Raw genomic sequence first — 20622 nt, forward strand, 5'->3', positions numbered from 1 at the left:
CAAATACTCAACGTGGGCATATGGCCTTACAAATACTGAGGTAAAAAACTCACCAAATACTCAACATGGGCACATGGCCTTACAAATACTGAGGTAAATAACTCTCCAAATACTCAATGTGGGCAGATGGCCTAAAAAAGAAATGAACTTCTCCTTTAGGACTAGAAATATTCTCAGCCTTGGCTACAGTTTAGCAGCCAGCGTGAAATTGATTATACTGTTGTAGGAGAATGGTGCGGTACCCTCTGGCACATATATAAATATATAGCGTATCTGTATTGCTGAGCTATCCAACCGTCTTTATTTATCCTGCTTATAAAAGACAGGGGCGGAGAACTTTTTGGCTCTGCTATTATTGTGACTTTAATAACAGCCTGTGACTGTGCAGGAAGAAAAGTGTGCAAAGCCAGACAGACAAGGAAGGAGGAGTGATCAGGCAGGCGCTGTAAGGAGTTCCCCTCTATGAAGGCCGCTCCTGTGAGCAGAGCCCTGGGGCGGGGAATGGATAGGAACTGCTGTTGTCCCTTGTGTTAGTGAGTATGGAGGGGATCTGACAGGCAGCTCTGAGAGGTAAGAGGAGGGAGGGTTAGGTTACTTTTCTAGCATTCACTTGTTGTCGCTGCCTGCTGCTTCCTTACATGCTGATTTCCTGAACACTGTACCCTCTGAATGACCTAGGTTTTGTGTGTTTGGCACAGGAGCTGACTATCAGAGCTTACGATATAAAGTTATGTTTCAAAATTTGCTTTAATTAAACAAATGATTGTATTTAGCAGATATGTCCTAATTCGAGGAATCGCACCTGGGCTCCTATGCCTCCGGGCCTGACGATACCAAGCTACACAGTGCCGAGGAGATTCAGCGCTGATGGGACCCCGATATTATCATCCAAACAATTGTAGAGAAACAAAACAGCTCCAAAGACAATAAAGTTAATTTTAAATATATATTTATGTATTCAATTTTCCATCGCATACCAATGAAGATAAAACGGGAACATCCATGTATCAAATATATTATTATTATTTATTATTATAGCGCTATTTATTCCATGGCGCTTTACAAGTGAGAGAGGGTATACGTGCAACAATCATTAAGGCCGCAGTCACACTTGTGAGTAACTCATGTGTGACTTACGCGAGTCTCACATCGCATCACCCGACACGGCTGCACACTCTCCGGACAGGAGCAGATTGACTGACTGCATGTATTTCTATGTAGCTGAGATGCTCCTGTCCGGAGAGTGTGCGGCCGTATCGGGTGATGCGATGCGAGACTCGCGCAAGTCATGCATGAGTCACTTGCAAGTGTGACTCTGGCCTTACAGTACAAAACAGACTGGTACAGGAGGAGAGAGGACCCTGCCCGCGAGGGCTCACAGTCTACAGGGAATGGGTGATGGTACAATAGGTGAGGACAGAGCTGGTTGCGCAGTGGTCTACTGGACTGAGGGTTATTGTAGGTTGTAGGCTTGTTGGAAGAGGTGGGTCTTGAGGTTTCTCTTGAAGCGTTCCACGGTAGGGGAGAATCTGATATGCTGAGGTAGAGCGTTCCAGAGTATGGGGGAGGCACAAGAGAAATCTTGTATGCGATGTGGGAACAGGAGATAAGAGAGGAGTAGAGAAGGAGATCTTGTGAGCATCTGAGGTTGCGTGCAGGTAGACACCGGGAGACTAGGTCACTGATGTAAGGAGGAGACAGGTTGTGGATGGCTATATATATATATATATATATAATATTTCATTCCAAATACAATGCATTATATCCAATGATGGGAAAGAAGATATATATTTAATACATGAATGGTCCGGTTTAATCCTCAATGGTATACGATAGAAATTTAATATATATAGATATTTATTCAAAGTTTAACTTTATTGCGTTTGGAGACATTTTTTTTCTCGACTTTTTTTTTTTGACGATTTGGTACGGTGTGTTTGAACGGCTAGCATGGTGAAATATTTATAATTAGCCTGGTTACATATTGTGACCCCCAATATAATCCCACAAAGGGAATCTGTCACCAGGTTTTTCCACCTAATCTGTGAGCAGCATAATGTCAGTGCAGAGATCCTGATTCCAGCGATGTGTCACTTACTGGGCTGCTTAGTGTAGTTTTGATAAAGTCACTGATTAATCAGCACTAGATTATCATTACTGGACTACTTAATGGGCTGCAGGTAGTGCAGCATATTCATGAGCTATGTGTAACTGCTGGATATGCAGCAGAGAAAACAGAGATATTCTCTAAATGGTAGCAAACAGCTCAGTAAAGTGGGCTTTACACGCTACGATATTTCTAGCAATTGCTAGCGATATCGTACGCAAAAGCACCCGCCCCCGTCGTGCATGCGATATCGTGTGATCGCTGCCACAGCGAACATTATCGCTACGGCAGCGTCACACGCACTTACCTGGTCAGCGGCGTCACTGTGACTGCCGAACAATCCCTCCCTCAAGGGGGAGGTGCGTTCGGCGTCATGGCGACGTCACTAAGCGGCCGGCCAATCAAAGCGGAGGGGCGGAGATGAGCGGGACGAACATCCCGCCCACCTCCTTCCTTCCTCATTGCGGGCGGGACGCAGGTAAGGAGATGTTCCTCGTTCCTGCGGTGTCACACACAGCGATGTGTGCTGCCGCAGGAACGAGGAACAACATCTTTAAACAACCATTAACAATTTTTGGTTTTGGGACGACCTCTCCATGGTGAACGATTTTCACCACTTTGGACGACGTTTAAGGTCGCTGGTAAGTATCACACGTTGCGATATCGTTAATGTCGCCGGATGTGCGTCGCTAACGACGTGACCCCGACGATAAAACATTAACGATATCGTAGCGTGTAAAGCCCCCTTAAGCGACACATCGCTGGAATCAGGGTCTCTACCCCTACATTATGCTGCTCTCAGATGGGGGAGCAAAAACCTGGTGACAGATTCCCTTTAAAATAAGCCCTAATATGCGGCCATATATTCTCTCATTCAAGGGAACCAGGCCAACTATGCAAATGACACTCAAACCATCTCCAAAAATTATAAATTGTGCAAAAAGTCTGCACCATGTTCATCAAAACTAAAAGTTAGGTGTGGTGTTTCGTGATGCGGTGTGCCCAACAACTTTTAGAGTATGTGATAACCGTGACTTTTAGATGCACACGTACCCGCTGAGCGTTGCAAACAGAAGACCCTTCAGCTGTCGGCACCTGCATGATCGAGCTTTGCAGCCAGTATTTAGTTTTGCTTGTATGTATAAAATAGTGCGTGGCGTCCAAGCGGCGGCTGCCTGAAGAATGGTCCAGAATTTTTTATTTTTTTTAACCGCTTAACCCATTACTTGCCAAATTAGATTTTTTCATTTTTATTAAATGAGAGATTTTTAATGAAAAAAAAATTAAAAATGAAAATGAAATTTAAGCAAAATAAATGAATTTAATGTATAAATTAAATGAATTAATTAATAATTAATTTAATGAATTTTAAGCAAAAGATTAGGCGTCCCAAAAAAAGGACAATGGTAGATCAGCAAGCCCTTTAGAGACATAAACGCATTCATTGTTTTGAGCTTTTTTTTTTTTTTATTTTCTATTTTCAATCCACCTGAAAAAGACCTTGTGTGCACAAAACACTAAGAAAAGACTTCTAGGATATATTCCGTTTGTAAAGTCATGAAGTTGTTACAATAGGTGACCCGACCATTCTTCAGGTGGCCTACACTCACCATTTTATACGTAAAAAATTGCCAGTGGCAAAGCCATTGAAAAGGGTGGTCGAGAAGATACTTTCGGAAAAACACTGTTGGCGCTTTCCTGAAGCGTCTCCATACCCCATACAGATTGACCTTTTTAAGGACCAGGACATTTTTTTTCATTCTGCACTTTTGATTTGTTTGTTTGTTTTTTTTTTCCCCTCACCTTCTCCACTATTACTTATGGGGTATGGTCTTTACAGTGTTCATTGTGCAGTAAAAATGTCCTGGATACATGGCTGTCCAGGTAAGTCCAATCAATTACACTGAAAAAGAAGACAGTCTCCAACTTGTAATTCAGATTGGGTTTGTGACTGAGAAGAGAGCGGAGCGCTGGCTTAGGCTAGGTCACATTTCCGTTATTTATGATCCGTCTCAATCCGCCGCTCTGATAAACAACGGAATCCGTTTGGTGGATACCGTTGTTCCCATAGACTTGTATGAGCGGCGGATTGTGACTGATGACGCTGCGTTGCATCCGCCGCCCGACTGACCGTCGGGCGGCAGCAACGCAGCATGTAGCGTTTTTTGAGCAGCGGAATCCTTTTGATTCCGCTGCGCATGCTCTCTCTCGGCGGCCGAGCGATCAGCTGATCGCCTGGCTTCTGTGAGCGATCAGCTGATTGGCCGGCTAATGAGAGCGATCAGCTGATCACCCGGCGGCCGGCTAATGAGAGCGATCAGCTGATCACCCGGCGGCCGGCTTCTGTGAGCGATCAGCTGATCGTTCTCTCCCTCACGTTTTACAACGGAATCCGACAATGAATTCTATTCTTGTCACCCGTTGTACAACGCATCAGTCACAAGCGTCAAGCAACGCATGTGACTAATGCATAACAACGGAAATGTGAACCTAGCCTTAGGTGCAAGGTGTTACCAGATATCTCATTAACTCCTGAATGTCTGGAGACGATGGCTCGTATTTGGTACTAGGGTGAGCATCCATGTTTCCTCCGACGGAGTATACAGATGTGAAGTTTGGCTGTGGGAAGAAGTAGCAAGACTGTTAGAAACCACACATTTAAGCCAGGAGGGTCAGAGTATAAGGGTATGTGCGCACGTTGCTTTTTACCTGCTTTTTACCTGCTTTTTTGCTGCTTTTTCTTCTGCGCTGTTTAATGCCAAAATGGATGTGTTCTTCTATTCAAGCAAAGTCTATGGGAATTTGGGTTTCTTGTTCACACTATGTTGTTCAAAATACTGCCTTTTTGAGGCAGAACTTTGGTCAAAAACTCAGCTTTTCAAAGAAGCAACATGTCAATTGTTTTTGCCATTTGGGTTTTGCACTGCAAAGCTGAGTTTTTGACCAAAGTTCTGCCACAAAAAGGCAGCATTTTGAACAACATAGTGTGAACAAGAAGCCCAAATTCCCATAGACTTTGCTTGAATAGAAGAACACATCCATTTTGGCATTAAACAGCGCAGAAGAAAAAGCAGCAAAAAAGCAGGTAAAAAGCAGGTAAAAAGCAACGTGCGCACATACCCTCAAGGACAGACTTAAACAGGGATAGATCAAACTGGGAACCAAAAGAAAGTCCTGAAGTGAGTTGTAACCTAGGAAAGAAGGAAGGCAAGAAATTGTCTTTTTCGCATGTGTCGTATTACTGTTTGATTAAAGGGAATATGTCACCAGGTTTTTGCTCCCCCAACTGACTGCAGCATAATATAGAGACAGAGCCCCTGATTCCAGCGATGTGTCACTTACTGAGCTGTTTGCTGTCATTTTGATAAAATCACTGTTTTCTCGGCTGCAGATCAAGTGGTTATACAGAGCTCAGGAGTATGCTGGACTACCTGCAGCACGCCAAGTAGTCCTGTAATGATAATCCCCTACTGATTAAACAGATTTTTTTTTTTTTTTTAATCAAAACTACACTAAATGTGACGCCATGGACTAGCCAGGTAGTCACAGACATAACATACACACCCCCTTCCCTAGACAGTTACACCAGTCAGACAAAAATCCTTGTTGCCTCCCTCCAGGGTCTGATGTCCACACCAGGTGGGGCGGAGCCAGGTGGTTGGCCCCACCCACTGAGGAGTTCACAGGCCTGGAGGCGGGAAAAGCAGACAGTCTAGAGTAGTCTAGTTTGGAGGTGAAAGCGAGAGGACAGAAACTGCAAGTGTCTGGGTCGGAGCCCAGGCACTGACAGCAAGGTTGGCAGATGGTGGTGGCCGTCTGCAGGAGGTTGTGGACCTCTGCAGAACCGTAGGACCAGGGTCGGGCGGTGGCCCGCCTGTACCGAACCGGGGAGCGGAGGGAAGCTAAGCACACAGGCAGGGCCATCGGACCCCGACCAGGCTTGGAGCCGCCGACAATAGTCAAATCCGAGTGTGACAGGAACCCCAGGGGTTTCCCAACAACCAAGACCCGACAGAAAGCAACAGTCCACACCGAGAGGATATACAGCCACCGCCATAGGCTAGAGATCCAAGGGCCAGCGCCTGCGGGCAAAACTGGCTCCTATGGCATCTATACGCTGGGGAGCGGACTACCGGTGGGCAACCACAGGAGTCAGAACATTCTAACAGGTGCAGGGAAAGACAGCCACCATCAGCCGTCCGGGGAGAGCACAGCAACACTGCAGCCGGCTGCGGGACCCGTCCATCTGGCCGTTTGGTTTACCAGAGACTCTGTCAGTGATTGTCTGAGTGAGTACACCAGTGCCATCCGGCACTGCGCCGCGCTGCCCCTGCACCCCAGCGATCCAGCCTCCCCGTTACACCACTGGGCCCTGGGATCACCAACCCCTACCCACGGAGGGGACAACATCCCAGCAGCGGTGGTGCCATCATCACCACGTCCCGTGGGTGGCGTCACAAACTCTCTCCCCAAACAAACCATCCCTTTTCACTCACGGGTGAGGAGCGCTGCTCGAGTCCCCGGGTCCGGCCCACCGCTCGAGCCACCGAGCAGCAGCAGAAGCCCCGGACCCGAGCGTGGCGAGCGCGTCCCCTCCGCCCGCGACATAAACAGCCAAGTAAGTGACACATGGCTGGGATCAAGATCTCTGCCCCTACATTATGCTGCTCTCAGATTAGGTGGCAAAAACCTGGTGACAGATTCACTTTAAAAAGAGTATTCAGTAAAGTGAATTTTGAAGAAGAACTTTTGGTGTTCGGTGATTCATTTGTGGCCGACTCTGACTGCCAAAACTTGGAAGATGGCAGCAAAATACAAGAAACCTGTGAGTGTAATGCACCACACTCAGATCAACACACACAACCAACTATCCATTTTCAATGTGAGGTGCCAGGGTGCCACAATATGGCCTCGCCCATGACCGCCACCCTCTGGCACCTTACAGTTGGCGCTAAATACAGGGCAATTCTGGAGGATATTGTGGCATGCAAGCATTTGGGCTCCCTGGTCAAAATTACTGTTATGGGGAACGGTTAAGCAAGTTGAAGATGAAATGATCTATAAAAGGCATACAGTTAAACATGACCTATTTCCTTTTTTATTTTGGGCAAAAAGAATATAATCATCTTTTACATTTTTAAAAACTACAAAAAAGAAAGTGGGCCAATGCAACAGTTTGGGTACCCTTGGAGATTTGTGTGCTCAGATAACTTTGACCAAGGTTTCAGACATTATTTAGCTTGTTAAGGGTACTTTACATGCTGCGACATCGCTAACGATATATCGTCGGGGTCACGTCGTTAATGACGCACATACGGCGCCGTTAGCGACATCGCAGCATGTGACACCAATGAGTGATGATCAACGAGCGCAAAAACGTGAAAAATCGTTGCTCGTTGACACGTCGCTCCTTTTCCAAATATCGTTGCTGCTGCAGGTACGATGTTGTTCGTCGTTCCTGCGGCAGCACACATCGCTATGTGTGTGTGTGACATCGCAGGAACGAGGAACATCTCCTTACCTGCGTCCACTGGCAATGAGGAAGGAAGGAGGTGGGTGGCATGTTCCGGCCGCTCATCTCCTCCCCCTCCTCTGCTATTGGACGGCTGCCGTGTGACGTCGAACGAACCGCCCCTTTAGAAAGGAGGCAGATCGCCGGCCAGAGCGACGTTGCAGGGAAGGCAAGTCCGTGTGACGGGTGTTAACGATGTTGTGCGCCACGGGCAGCAATTTGCCCGTGTCGCACAACCGACGGGGGCGGGTACGCTCGCTAGCGATATCGGTACTGATATCGCAGCGTGTAAAGTACCCTATAGGGTTATGCCTTGTTCACTATATAGCATTAGGAAAGGCCAAGTGATACAAATTTCACAGCTTTATAAAAAAATCAAAACAGCTTCCACTAACCTAGTGCCAAAAAACAGCAGGCATGGGTTCTTCTAAGCAGCTGCCTAGCACTCTGAAAATGGTAGAGGCCCACAAAGCAGGAGAAGGTAGTAAGATGATAGCAATGCATTTTCAAGTTTCCCGTTCCTCAGGTTGAAATATAATTAAGAAATGGCAGTTACCAGGAACAGTGGAGGTCAAGATAAGGTCTGGAAGACGAGCAAAATTTCTTAGAGAGGCAAATCAGAACCCCCGCTTGACTAAAAACAACCTTCAGGAATATATAACAGACTCTGGAGTTCTGGAATATTGTTCTACTGTTCAGAGACACCTGCACAAATATGGCCTTTATGGAAGATGCATTAGAAGTTAGAGGAAAGCCTCTCCTGTGTCGTCATCATAAAATTCAGCGTCAGAAGTATGCAAAAGAACATCTAAATAATACTGATATATTTTGGAAACAAAATAGAACTTTTTGGCACAATCATCAGACGTGTGCAGAAAAAACGGCACAGAATTTCAGGAAAAGAATATCTCGCTAATCATAAAGCATGGAGGTGGATCAATCATGCTTTGTGGTTGTGTTGCATCCAATGGCACAGGAAACATTTCAGACAGAGGGAAGAATGGATTCAATGAAATGTCAACAAATTCTTGACGAAAAAAAAAGCATTATTTTGTAAAAAAGCTGAAGTTGAAAAGAAGATGGCTTCTAGGAATGGATAATGATCCTAAATGCACATCAAAATCCACAATACATGACCTTAAAAGGCCCAAGCTGGAGGTCTTACAATGGCCCTCAGGCTATGTGTCCACGGTAGAATGTTGCTGCGGATTTTTCTGCATGAAAATCCGCGGCTTTCCCGCAAAATCCGCACCTTTTCAAAGGTGCGGATTTACCGCGGATTTTGGTGCGGATTTTTTTTTTTTCCCAATTCTGAAGCCAAAATCCGGATCAAAATCCGCAACAATAATTGACATGTTGCAGATTTTTCTGGATCAAAATCCACACCAAATCCGCCGCGGAAAAATCCGCAGCATGGGCACAGCATTTCCAAAATGCCATAGAAATGGCTGGGAAGTGCCGCTGCTGCAGATTTTCGGGAAATCCGCGGCTTTTCCGCGAGAAATCCGCGGCAAAATCCGCGCATTTTCCGTAGGGTGGGCACATAGCCTCAGTCCTCTAATCTGAACATCATTGAAAATGTGTGGCTAGACCTCAAAAGAGCAGTGCATGCAAGACGAGCCAGGAATCTAACAGAACTGGAAGACGTCTTCAAGGAAGAATGGATGAAAATCCCTCAAACAAGAATTGACAGAATCTTTGCTGGCTACGAAAACCGTTTACAAGCTGTGATACTTGCCAAAGGGGGTGAGGTACTAACCATGCAGGGTGCCCAAACTTTTGCATCAACCCATTTTCCTTTTTTTGTTAACTTTAAAAACTGTTCACAATAACAGTAATTTTGACCGGGGGCGGGGGGGGGGGGGGAGTTTGTGTGTGCAAACTTTTGCACACCACTGTAATATGGGCTTTATTAGGTAGTCAGATAACAAAAATGTATTATAAGCCTTACAAAATGTTTTACAAGAAAATAAAAATGCCACTTTAACCCTCTCTTCTTCCAATTTTTTATTTTATCTTCAGATATGATAAATATCCTTATTACGTTAGGTGGAGATTGATTTTGGGACATTACTGAAGCAGCATTATGCCAGGATCTTTGCGAAATTGAAGTTTTAGAATGTAATCAGAAGAAAATGCTGAATGGACACAACTGCTATATACCATGTTTTTCCAAAAATAAGACAGTCTTCTACCTTTTTTTTTTTTTCTTTTTTTTTTGCCCCCCCCCAAAAAAGCGCTAGGGCTTCTAAAAAAAAAAAATCAGATCCCTCCCCATCCCTTTTTTCTCAGGAGAATCCTACTTACAAGACATCTGTGTGGCTCCCATGTCCTTCTGCGACCTTCAGCGATAGCTCCCAGCAGGTATACTGCACGTGGTCCTTCCCTGCTTCTGGCTGGCACTCCCATACATCAGATAGCGAGCAAGCACGCACACACACACACTCATACTCATGCACACACAAACATCAGGCCGCACACACAATCACACATCAGATCGCACACCACACTCCCCACATCCAGCGATACTGATTGCTTCTGGCCGGCAGAGGAAGACTGGATGCAGTGCGGTGGAGCGCGAGAGCCTGTGAGTGCTCCATGTGTTCCACCGCAAGTCCTTGCGCTCCACTGTACTGCATCCTAGGTTCTTCTGCTGGCCAGAAGCAATCGGTATCGCTGGTGTGTGTGTGTGTGTGTGTGTGTGTGTGTGTATACGGTCCACTACAGGTCCTCCCATTCGGCATCTGGTAAGTATGATTGCAGGGTCTTCTCTCTTCTTTATTCTCTCTTTTGGGGGTGTCTGCTTTCTATAATGACGTGTCCTGCAGTATTCGTTAACTTTTTTAGCTGCATAAACACTTTAATATTAACCACAACTATGGCTTATTTTCGGGGTAGGACTTATATTTAAGCCTTATACTGAAAATTCCTGCTAGGGCTTATTTTTGAAAAAACTGGGTACCTACAGCAGCTTAGTCTTGTATGACAGCGCATCCTAAATCCACAGCATTAATATGGAGTTGGTTTCCTCCTTCGTAGCTATAATAGCTTCCACTTTTCTGGCCACAAGACTCTCTACAAAACTTTGTCGTGTCTTTAGGAATTTACCTTTTTTTTAATATTTTAACAGTACAATAAAAATTAGAAACGCCCCACACACACCCTTCTCCATTGTCCAAATGCCGTTTAGGAAAGGTATGCCGCCAATGAAACCACATATTAATTGGACTACCAGTTCTCTATTTTATTTGTCCAAACCGGGCTAAAGAAAGCAGCCATTACTCCACCAGGTCAGGGGGTCCCTTTTTAAGGAAATTCATCCAGTTTATTTTTTTTCTTAGTCCTTCTATTCTCTTCCATCCTTCTTCTTGCCTCATTGTTCTCCCTTCCACTTTTGCTTGTCTTTGTTTGTCCCTGACCTTGTGCTGTTTTTTATTTTTCTCGCCAATGCTTATTGCATATTTAACCCATAAACCATCAACATGTTTAGCTATAGACTAATTTCTATCATCTTCCCTCCGCTCTGGGACAGTTATATGGATTGGCATTCCTTGTTCTGTCGTCTGTTGATGTTAGTGGTGGACTTGCCTTTGACCCACTCTTATATACTGAAGGCCTTAACTAATCCAATTATCTCTTCAGCTTTTTGGCCTCTCTGACATAGAGCTTATTAATGCAAATCCCATGCCTGTTATTGCAACCAGGCCGGGACCCGGTGTCCCCATGGTCCACTTAAGCTTTACTCTTTTACAATTTGTTTGCTGTAGGCAAAATCATGACTTGACTTGTCTTTTGACTTGCTCCATGAGACTTAAGTGTGTGATTCCCTCTAGCCAAGGGGTATATAACATTTTCCACTATTGTTTCCTTTATAATGTGGATTGTGTTCAATTAGAAATACAGTAATATTTCTATTGTTTTATTAGATTTGTCTGGGATTGGAATGACTTGACATGGTCACATCCAAACTCAGCTTAACTTTTTAGCAGTATATTTATTGCCATCCGGATCTCCAGTTTGGCAATACGCCACCAAGTCTTGTCTCACAGCTTAGCTACTAAGGATGCAGCGAAGTCTAGCAATCCTTGTCTTTAAAATGGAGTGGTCCGGTACAGGATTGTAACTCTAAGCATGTGGGCACAAAATCAGTCCCTGGTCCCTGACACGTGCTAAGCGCCATAACATAATTCTGTAAGGGACCATTGGTCATCCTAAGGTACAAGAGCTAAAGTTTGACTGCTACCTTTGCACCAACTATCAATATACCCCCGGTCAGAAAGGACATCCCTAACAACCGGATTGTGTCAGATTAGTCAAGCATTTAAATCGTGACCCATTTATTTATTTTTTTTTTTTAATTTTATTTTTAGTTCATAAATGTTTTGCTCGCCGGGCGAGCAGGGGTTTCGTGAACCCACTGGGCCACAGTACACAGAAAACCCAGAGGGGCTTGACTGCGGAACCAAATCTGGTTTTCACAAGAGCCTCTAATGGTGAGGGTGTTACGCTGCAGACGGGAGGCTTGGTGCCACTCGGGAAGACTGGTGCTGCGACGGCTGGCCCCAGGGGTATGGGAGCAGTAGTTCTCAGGAGATTGGTAACAGCGGCAGAAGGTGTCAAGGTTTCGACCAGGATGGATTGATGGATAGATACGGTAGCAGCAGCTGGTGAGGACACCAAGCAGCATAGGTTAGGGATAGCAGCAGCAGTACACTGAAACCCAAACATATGTCAGCAGCAGAAACTAGCAAAACACAACAGCAGCAGTGGAGACAGCAGCACAGTGCTAGGGGACCTGAGAACTAGCAATGTATAAGACTCATTGGCCAGGCTTTTACTAAAGGGAGGAAGTACTTTAAACAGCTGCAGCCTCTCAGCTGACCTGAGAGGCACATCCAGGTTAAGGGTACACTGGTCCTTTAAGAATGAGGGTGTGACCGTGCGTGAACCCCTAGGGCAGAACCAGGAAGCCTGCGATGAGTATGCAGCCTCCGGGAGACAGCAACATGGGACGGGAACGGGGTAGCTACTGCAGGAAGGCCAGACTGGTGAGAAGGCCTACGTCCCCACAGGGGGAGGGGGGAAGAACAATCCGGGAATGCCGGTATGAGCATTACAATAAATCAATAGAACACATGAAAGTAAGAAACGTTGAATACATCCTATTAGAGAAATGTACTTCTTTCTCCTTCTGAACTGATCATTTGTCGCGGGCGGAGGAGGGGACGCTGCGCTCTCCCACTGCTCTGGTCCGGCCGCTGCTGCTGCCGCTGCTCGGTGGTGGCTCGAGCGGTGGGCCGGATTCCGGGGCTCCTCGCCCGTGAGTAAAAAGGGGATGATTCTGGGGGTTTATTGTTATTGTCCGTGACGCCACCCACGGTTGTGGTGATTTTGGTGACGCCACCGCTGCTCTGGACGGGGATCCCGGGAGCGGTGACAGGGAGCAGCTTTGTTGTTAGTTCTCCCCTCCGTGGGTAGGGGGTTGGTTGTCCCGGGGCCCAGTGATGGGGTAGGGATGGATGGCAGGCGGGTTACGGGGCCTGGTGAGGTGCAGGGTCGCGGGGGCAGCGCTGTGCCGCACGGCACGGTGGTACTCACTCAGCCCAATGATGAAGACACAGTTCTCGGTAAAACACTCGGCTGGATGGACGGGTCCCACAGACGGCTGCGGTGTTGTTTCTCCCGGCAGGTTGATGGTGACTGCCTTTCCCTGCACCTGTGTACGGTTGATGGTTCCGATGGGTTCCCACCGGTAACCCGCTCCCCAGCTTGGATGTGGGCTGGAGGAGCCCCTTTTTGCCCGCAGACTCTGGCCCTGAGAAACGGTTGCCTTGGCGGTGGCGGTGTCTCCCTCTGTTGGTTGGACTGTTGCCTTCTGTCGGGACTTGGCTGTTTGGAAACCCAGGAGGTCCACTTCACTAACGGATTCGGCAAATTCACAGCGACTCCTAGCCTTGCCGGGGTCCGCATGCCCCTGCCAGATGGTGCTGGCTTCTCTTCGTGTACCGGTCCGGTACCGCCGGGCCACCGCCCGTCCACGGTCCCTCCTCTGATAGGCCACTCCTGCAGACGGTCACCACCGTCTGCCAACCTTGCTGTCCCGCCAGGGCCACACACCCGGACGCTGTCAGTCAGTTGCTCCACTACTACACTTTCCTCCTTCCACTTTCACCTCCAAAACTAATCTGTCTGTTTTTCCCGCCTCCAGGACTGTGAACTCCTTGGTGGGCGGGACCAACCGCCTGGCCCACCCCCTGGTGTGATCATCAGCCCCTGGAGGAAGGCAACAAGGGTTTTGTGTCTGACTTCGGTGTGCCTGCTGGGAGTGTGGGGTGTGTAGGTGTTGTGCTCTGTGGCCCCTGGCTTGTCCAGGGCGCCACATTCCCCCTTAGTTAAATGCAGACCGTCCGCGGGCTGCCCGTCCATCACCGGTTTTATTTTCACCAACTGAAAAATATTAAAACGGTTAAACTGTAAACATATTTACAAGTATAATAACATCTTCCCACATCGGGAGGTACTCTTACTTAAACGGTTGCAAACGGTTACGGCTTCCGCTCTCTCCCACCCAAGCAACCTGGTCCTGATGCTGCCCCTAAGCAAACAGGCAGCACCCCTTGACCGCAGTCCTGCACAAGTTGCCTGAGCGGGTTCTGTCCTTTTCAGGGGACCCACGTCCATGGGGAGCCCCTGAAACCCCCAGAGGATTGCCACCGGTTCCGGTGGTGGCTGGGCCCCAGCCTGCTCCACTGCGGGCCCTTCCTCCAATCTGCCTCTCCGGAGGCGGTAACGGTTGAAGCCATAACAACATTTCATTTACATGCCACTAAGTTTGTGGTTGCCCTGCAAGTTCTCGGGTTTGTTCATAAAGAGTTCTTTATGCAACACTTTTTAAACTGTCCCCACGGGGACAACGGTGCCGGTAACAACCGGTTTCAATCAGCAGTAAATCAGAGGGCAATCAGGTGACTTCATCGGTAGATTAGCTTATCATTTTTGCAAAACTTTCAAACTTTAAACACTGGTGGTCCCAACGGGGGACAACTGCCACGGCACTCCGCTGCCCTTACTCTGATTCTTCTGAAGAGGCAGCCCCATCTTCCGCCACCAGCATATCAAACATGCAGTGGCAGGCCTGCTGTGAAAGGGGTGCCCGGTATCCGTTTCCACCATTGCACGGGGTGTAATAAACCACCGGCTCTCCCACGTAGCAGGGGCACTTACTTGCCGCCGCGCTTCCAGGGGTGGGCTCAGCACCGGAGCTGGAGTCAATGGAGTCACTATCACTTGTCTCTGCGTCAGGCGGGTTGCCGCCAACTGCCGCAGCCTCCTGGCCTCCAGCATCCAGCACATCAGGTCCTTCTGCGGTAGCGTGGGGTAGTAGGTCAGGTTGGTTAACGCTGAGGCGCCCCAAGAATAGTGGTAGGGATGATACGAGGGCCGAGACAGGGCCGAGCCCCCCAGCCGCAGTGACCGGTCCTGGTAGGACATGGGGACGTGGGCTACCCATTGGCTCCATCACATCTACGCCCTTCCCATACATTGGGGCGGTTGCAACCAGCGCTTCTACTTCATTGGTCCACTGCTCCATCATGAGGAATATCTGACTTTGTTGGCGTCGGTGGAACTCCATCACTCGGGCCTTCATCCATGCCACGGTCCTGGGCTCGGGGTCCGGTGCAATCACTGCCGGGGTTTCTGGCATATCTTCATTAAGGGGCCGCGGTCCCAGCGGCTCCCACGGGAGCGATTCAGGGGAGTCCTGAGCGTCTGCAGCCAGTTGGTCCGCCGGGGCGGGTTGGCAGGGTATCGCTACCGGTTGGACAGGTAGCAGGCCTAGTGGTGGGGCGGCAGCAGCTAACGCGGGTAGCGGGGAGGGAGGCAGGGTGAGCGGGTGCAGGCTGGGCTCCTCAGCCGCAGTGGCCGATCCCTCGGGAATACAGGGGCGTGGGTCTCTTACCCGCTCCTCCAAATCCTCTTCCACCTCGCGTCTCCGCATAGCAGCCACCACGTCCGCCATGTCGGTCTCCCACTCCTCCAGGAAGAGCTGCATGTGGGCCTGCAGACGGTTACTCAGCGGGACGGTCCGGTCCCTCAACCACGTCGCCGTGCCGGGCGCAGGGGCTTCCTCGTTGGGAGTTGGGTTATGCATCTTGGTAATGAGGTCTTCCAGGAACCCAATATCGCTGCAGAGTCCTGGCGTCTCTGCTTTTATAGCCGCGCTCACATGCGACCAGCCGCCATTTCGTCCCCTTTGTTTCTTTCCGGCTCCTCCTCTACAGGGGCGGGATTTTGGCCTTCGCGCCTCCACTACTCGAGGAAATGCTCGAGCGGGAATTCTTCGCGCCAAAGATGGCGGCTTCTGCAAATTTTCAGCCGGACACCTCCGGCAATAACAAGGCGCACCTCTACCCAACGGCAGAGCGGTAGGATCGTGTTTGTGACGCCAAGTCGTCGCGGGCGGAGGAGGGGACGCTGCGCTCTCCCACTGCTCGGGTCCAGCTGCTGCGGCTGCTCAGTGGTGGCTCGAGTGGTGGGCCGGATCCCGGGGACTCGAGCGGCGTTCCTCGCCTGTCAGTGAAAAGGGGGATTTGATTGTGGGGATTTGATTATTGTCCGTGACGCCACCCACGGTTGTGGTGATAATGGTGACACCACCGCTGCTCTGGACGGGGATCCCGGGAGCGGTGACAGGGAGCAGCTTTGTTGTTAGTTCTCCCCTCCGTGGGTAGGGGGTTGGTTGTCCCGGGGCCCGGTGATGGGGTAGGGATGGATGGCAGGCGGGTTACGGGGCCTGGTGAGGTGCAGGGTCGCGGGGGCAGCGCTGTGCCGCACGGCATGGTGGTACTCACTCAGCCCAATGATGAAGACACAGTTCTCGGTAAAACACTCGGCTGGATGCACGGGTCCCACAAACGGCTGCGGTGTTTTTTCTCCCGGCAGGTTGATGGTGACTGCCTTTCCCTGCACCTGTGTACGGTTGATGGTTCCGATGGGTTCCCACCGGTAACCCGCTCCCCAGCTTGGATGTGGGCTGGAGGAGCCCCTTTTTGCCCGCAGGCTCTGGCCCTGAGAAACGGTTGCCTTGGCGGTGGCGGTGTCTCCCTCTGTTGGTTGGACTGTTGCCTTCTGTCGGGACTTGGCTGTTTGGAAACCCAGGAGGTCCCCTTCACTAACGGATTCGGCAAATTCACGGCGACTCCTAGCCTTGCCGGGGTCCGCAAGTCCCTGCCAGATGGTGCTGGCTTCTCTCTGTGTACCGGTCTGGTACCGCCGGGCCACCGCCCGTCCACGGTCCTTACGGTAACTCTGATAGGCCACTCCTGCAGATGGTCACCACCGTCTGCCAACCTTGCTGTCCCGCCCGGGCCACACACCCGGACACTGTCAGTCAGTTGCTCCACTACTACACTTTCCTCCTTCCACTATCACCTCCAAAACTAATCTGTCTGTTTTTCCCGCCTCCAGGACTGTGAACTCCTCGGTGGGCGGGACCAACCGCCTGGCCCACCCCCTGGTGTGATCATCAGCCCCTGGAGGAAGGCACCAAGGGTTTTGTGTCTGACTTCGGTGTGCCTGCTGGGAGTGTGGGGTGTGTAGGTGTTGTGCTCTGTGGCCCCTGGCTTGTCCAGGGCGCCACACATTCATCTCCTATCTCAGTAATATAAAAATCTGTATTCACTGAAGATGAAAACTGAGAATGAAAGATCAATCTATTAGGAGAAAAAAGCATCTCTCTGATAATATAGGTTACAAAGTTCCTTATTTTCATATGTACTATTGATTTATGAAATAAAAATTAAAACAATGGCTACGCAGAACTGAAACTGAGACTTGGCATGACATCTCATAGTCTGTGACCCTTAAAAATTGAGGTCGTTTTAAAAGAGCAGGAGTCAGACGTTGGCAATATATCACTGACTACTTAAATAATGTTCCCTGGAGCTGATCTAAGCTGAGATGAAACTAGCAATGAGATTTGAAGTGACATGTAAGCTGTCACAGGTTGGACGCCTCCATGCCCCTTCTTGATGGGGAGCAGAGATCTTGTAGTAAGGTCTTTTTTTGGTAAGGCCGTGGTTAGTATTTCTTTCACGGAAGCACTGCCAGCCACTAATATCTTAGCTCCTCTGTGTCTGCTACTTTCTCATATAAGGGTCTCCCACCCCATTTTTAACGTTGCGCAGAGTATTGTATACTCATCACACTACAGACAGGAAAGGACCCTCAGGTTCCTGGGTGTGGGTTGCGTTGTTTCAGTGAAGGAGACCTCCTTTCTTACTTCTGCCTCACTTAGTGCAACACCGTTTCCTTTGGACTTCAGGCTGAGGAAACCAGATCAGTTCTCGTTACTAACAACCAGCATCCAATACAGGGAATAGCATATATAACACACTCCTCCTGAATATACAACAGCAATAAAGATTACTGCAGAACTACACAGCCCTAGGGTTGACTCCTTTGTCTTAGAACCGTGACGTAAGGGAGCTCTTGCTACCATCCTACTGTTCCTGTTACCAGTCTGTCCTGGATCCATCTTCAAGGTTGTCCACAGTCCCGGTACTCTACCACAGTAATGAAGTCTAGCTACGGGCCTGATTGATGGATACTGCTCTGTAACTTGTCCTTTGCTGTTCCTATTTCCCTGTATTCGCCACACCCCTAGCAAGGGGAGCAACGCTGGGTATGTCCGGTGTCTAAGTCTTCATCGCTTCCCAGCTAGAACCCTTCTCATCCCAAATATTTCCTTTGTCTCCTGACACACTCCTCTATGTCTCTGGCACCACTGCACAGTCCTTTAACCCCTCCCACAGAGGGTTAACTCTGCAATGATTCTGATTCTATTGTGTTCATAGGGTTGAGACACAATGGAAACGCTGGAACCCACCTAGTATATTATGGTCATGGGTGACAGACAGTCCTGTGGTGTCCGGCTATAGAAGGCCACAGCGTTTGGCTAAGCAAACTGCACCTAGACCTTCTATTATTCCTGCTTGGTGTATTTGGTATCCTATATATCTCCTCTGCTTGGTTTTCATCCCTTTTGGACCCTGTGGAGTTTCTCGCCCTTTCAGCTGTTTTCCATCAGCACTTCCATTGCTGTCGTTATATACCCTCATTTCCCCTTAGTCTGTGCTGGTGATAGGTCTAATACTCTTAACAAATCTTCAGTGCAAGCTGTCGGCTTGTATCCTGGAAAAACCTTGTTGTTTGCAGTTCCTCTTCCTGAGTCATCTGGAGAAAAGTTGTTTACTTTCCCCTGTGTGTATTCCCTATGTCTTCTTCTTTACAGCTTAGTGGGGTTGACTAAGGGGTACTTCGCACATTGCGAGATCGCTAGCGAGATCGCTGCTGAGTCATGGTTTTTGTGACGTACCAGTGACCTCATTAGCGATCTCGCTGTGTGTGACACTAAGCAGCGACCTGGCCCCTGCTGTGAAATCGCTGATCGTTACACACTGTTCTGGTTCATTTTTTGCTCGTTGGTCTCCCACTGTGCAGCACACATCGGTGTGTTTGACTGTGGGAGACCAACGAGCACCGACTCTGTGTAAGCAGCGTACGCTGGTAACCAGGGTAAATATCATGTAACTGTCGCGGGCGGAGGAGGGGACGCCGCGCTCTCCCACTGCTCGGGTCCGGCTGCCGCGGCTGCTGCGGCCTGCTGCTGCTCGGTGGCTCGAGCGATGGGCCGGATCCCGGGGACTCTAGCGGCGCTCCTCGCCCGTGAGTGAAAGGGGATTGGGATTTGGGATAGTTTATTGTCCGTGACGCCACCCACGGTTGTGGTGATTTGTTGGCACCACCGCTGCTCTGTATGAGGATCCCGGGAATAATGGTAGGGAGCAGCTAGTTGTTGTGTTGCCCCTCCGTGGGTAGGGGTTGGTGATCCCGGGGCCCAGTGATGAGGGGGGTGATGCAGGGCTTGGTGGGATGCAGGGACGCGGGGGCAGCTCTGTGCCTTGCGGCACTGTGGTACTCACTCAGCCTGAGACGATGACACAGTTCTCGGTAAAACACACGGCTGGAAAGACGGTTCCCACGGACGGCTGCACTTGCTTTCCCCAGTAGTTGACGGTGACTGCCCCTTTTCCTGCACCTAAGATGATGATGGTTGCGATGGGTTCCCACCGGTAACCCGCTCCCCGGCTTGGATATGGGCCGGAGGAGCCCTACTTTGCCCGCAGGCGCTGGCCCTGAGAAACTGGTGCCCTGGCGGTGGCGGTGTCTCTCTCTAACGGTTGGACTGTTGCCTTCAATCGGGACTTGGCTGTTGGGAGACAGTCATCCCCTTCACTGACGGATTTGGCAAATTATGGCGACTTCTAGCCTTGCCGGGATCCGAAAGGCCCCTGTCCTGGTGCTGACTGTTCTTTGTATACTGCTCCAGACCGCCGGATCACCACCCGTCCGCGGTCCTTCCAGCAACCTCCGAGCAGTCCCCCTGCGGACTATCACCGCCGTCTGCTGACCTTGCTGTCTCTCAGTCCGGGGCACACACCCGGACCAGCTTCAGGCTTCACAACTGTCACTTTTTACTCTTTCTCTCCAGCTCCTCTACCACTTCACTTCCTTCTACTTTCACTTCCTTAACTCATCTAGCTGTTTACTCCTTCACGTCCCTAGCTGCACTGCCTGGTTTTCCCGCCTCCAGGGCTGTGAACTCCTCGGTGGGCGGAGCCAACCGCCTGGCCCACCCCCTGGTGTGAACACCAGCTCCTGGAGGAAGGCAACAAGGATTTTTGGGTTAGCTTTGGTGTTCCTAACTGGGGTGTAGGGTGTGGTGGTGTTTTGACATGTGACCCCTGGCTTGCCCAGGGCGTCACATAACTAAGCTAAGCGCTTTGCTTGGTTACCCGATATTTACCCTGGTTACCAGCGTACACCGCTTACAGGCTGCCAGCGCTAGCTCCCTGCACACGTAGCCAGGGTAAATATCAGGTAACTAAGCAAAGCACTTTGCTTAGTAACCCGATATTTACCTTTTTTACCAAGCGCAGCA

At 49.4% G+C, this 20622-nt stretch overlaps 1 protein-coding gene across 1 annotated transcript in view; it reads left to right on the forward strand.

The window, feature by feature from the left end:
* Positions 1–395: 395 nt before the first annotated feature.
* LDAF1 (lipid droplet assembly factor 1) overlaps positions 396–20622 on the forward strand; it is a 96915-nt gene continuing 76688 nt past the window's right edge. The window contains exon 1 of the mRNA XM_075319159.1: positions 396–570. The gene's annotated coding sequence lies outside the window, so the exon portion shown is untranslated. The remainder of the gene's footprint in view (positions 571–20622) is intronic.

Source organism: Anomaloglossus baeobatrachus, chromosome 7 (assembly GCF_048569485.1).
Source record: "Anomaloglossus baeobatrachus isolate aAnoBae1 chromosome 7, aAnoBae1.hap1, whole genome shotgun sequence".
NCBI lineage: Eukaryota > Metazoa > Chordata > Amphibia > Anura > Aromobatidae > Anomaloglossus > Anomaloglossus baeobatrachus.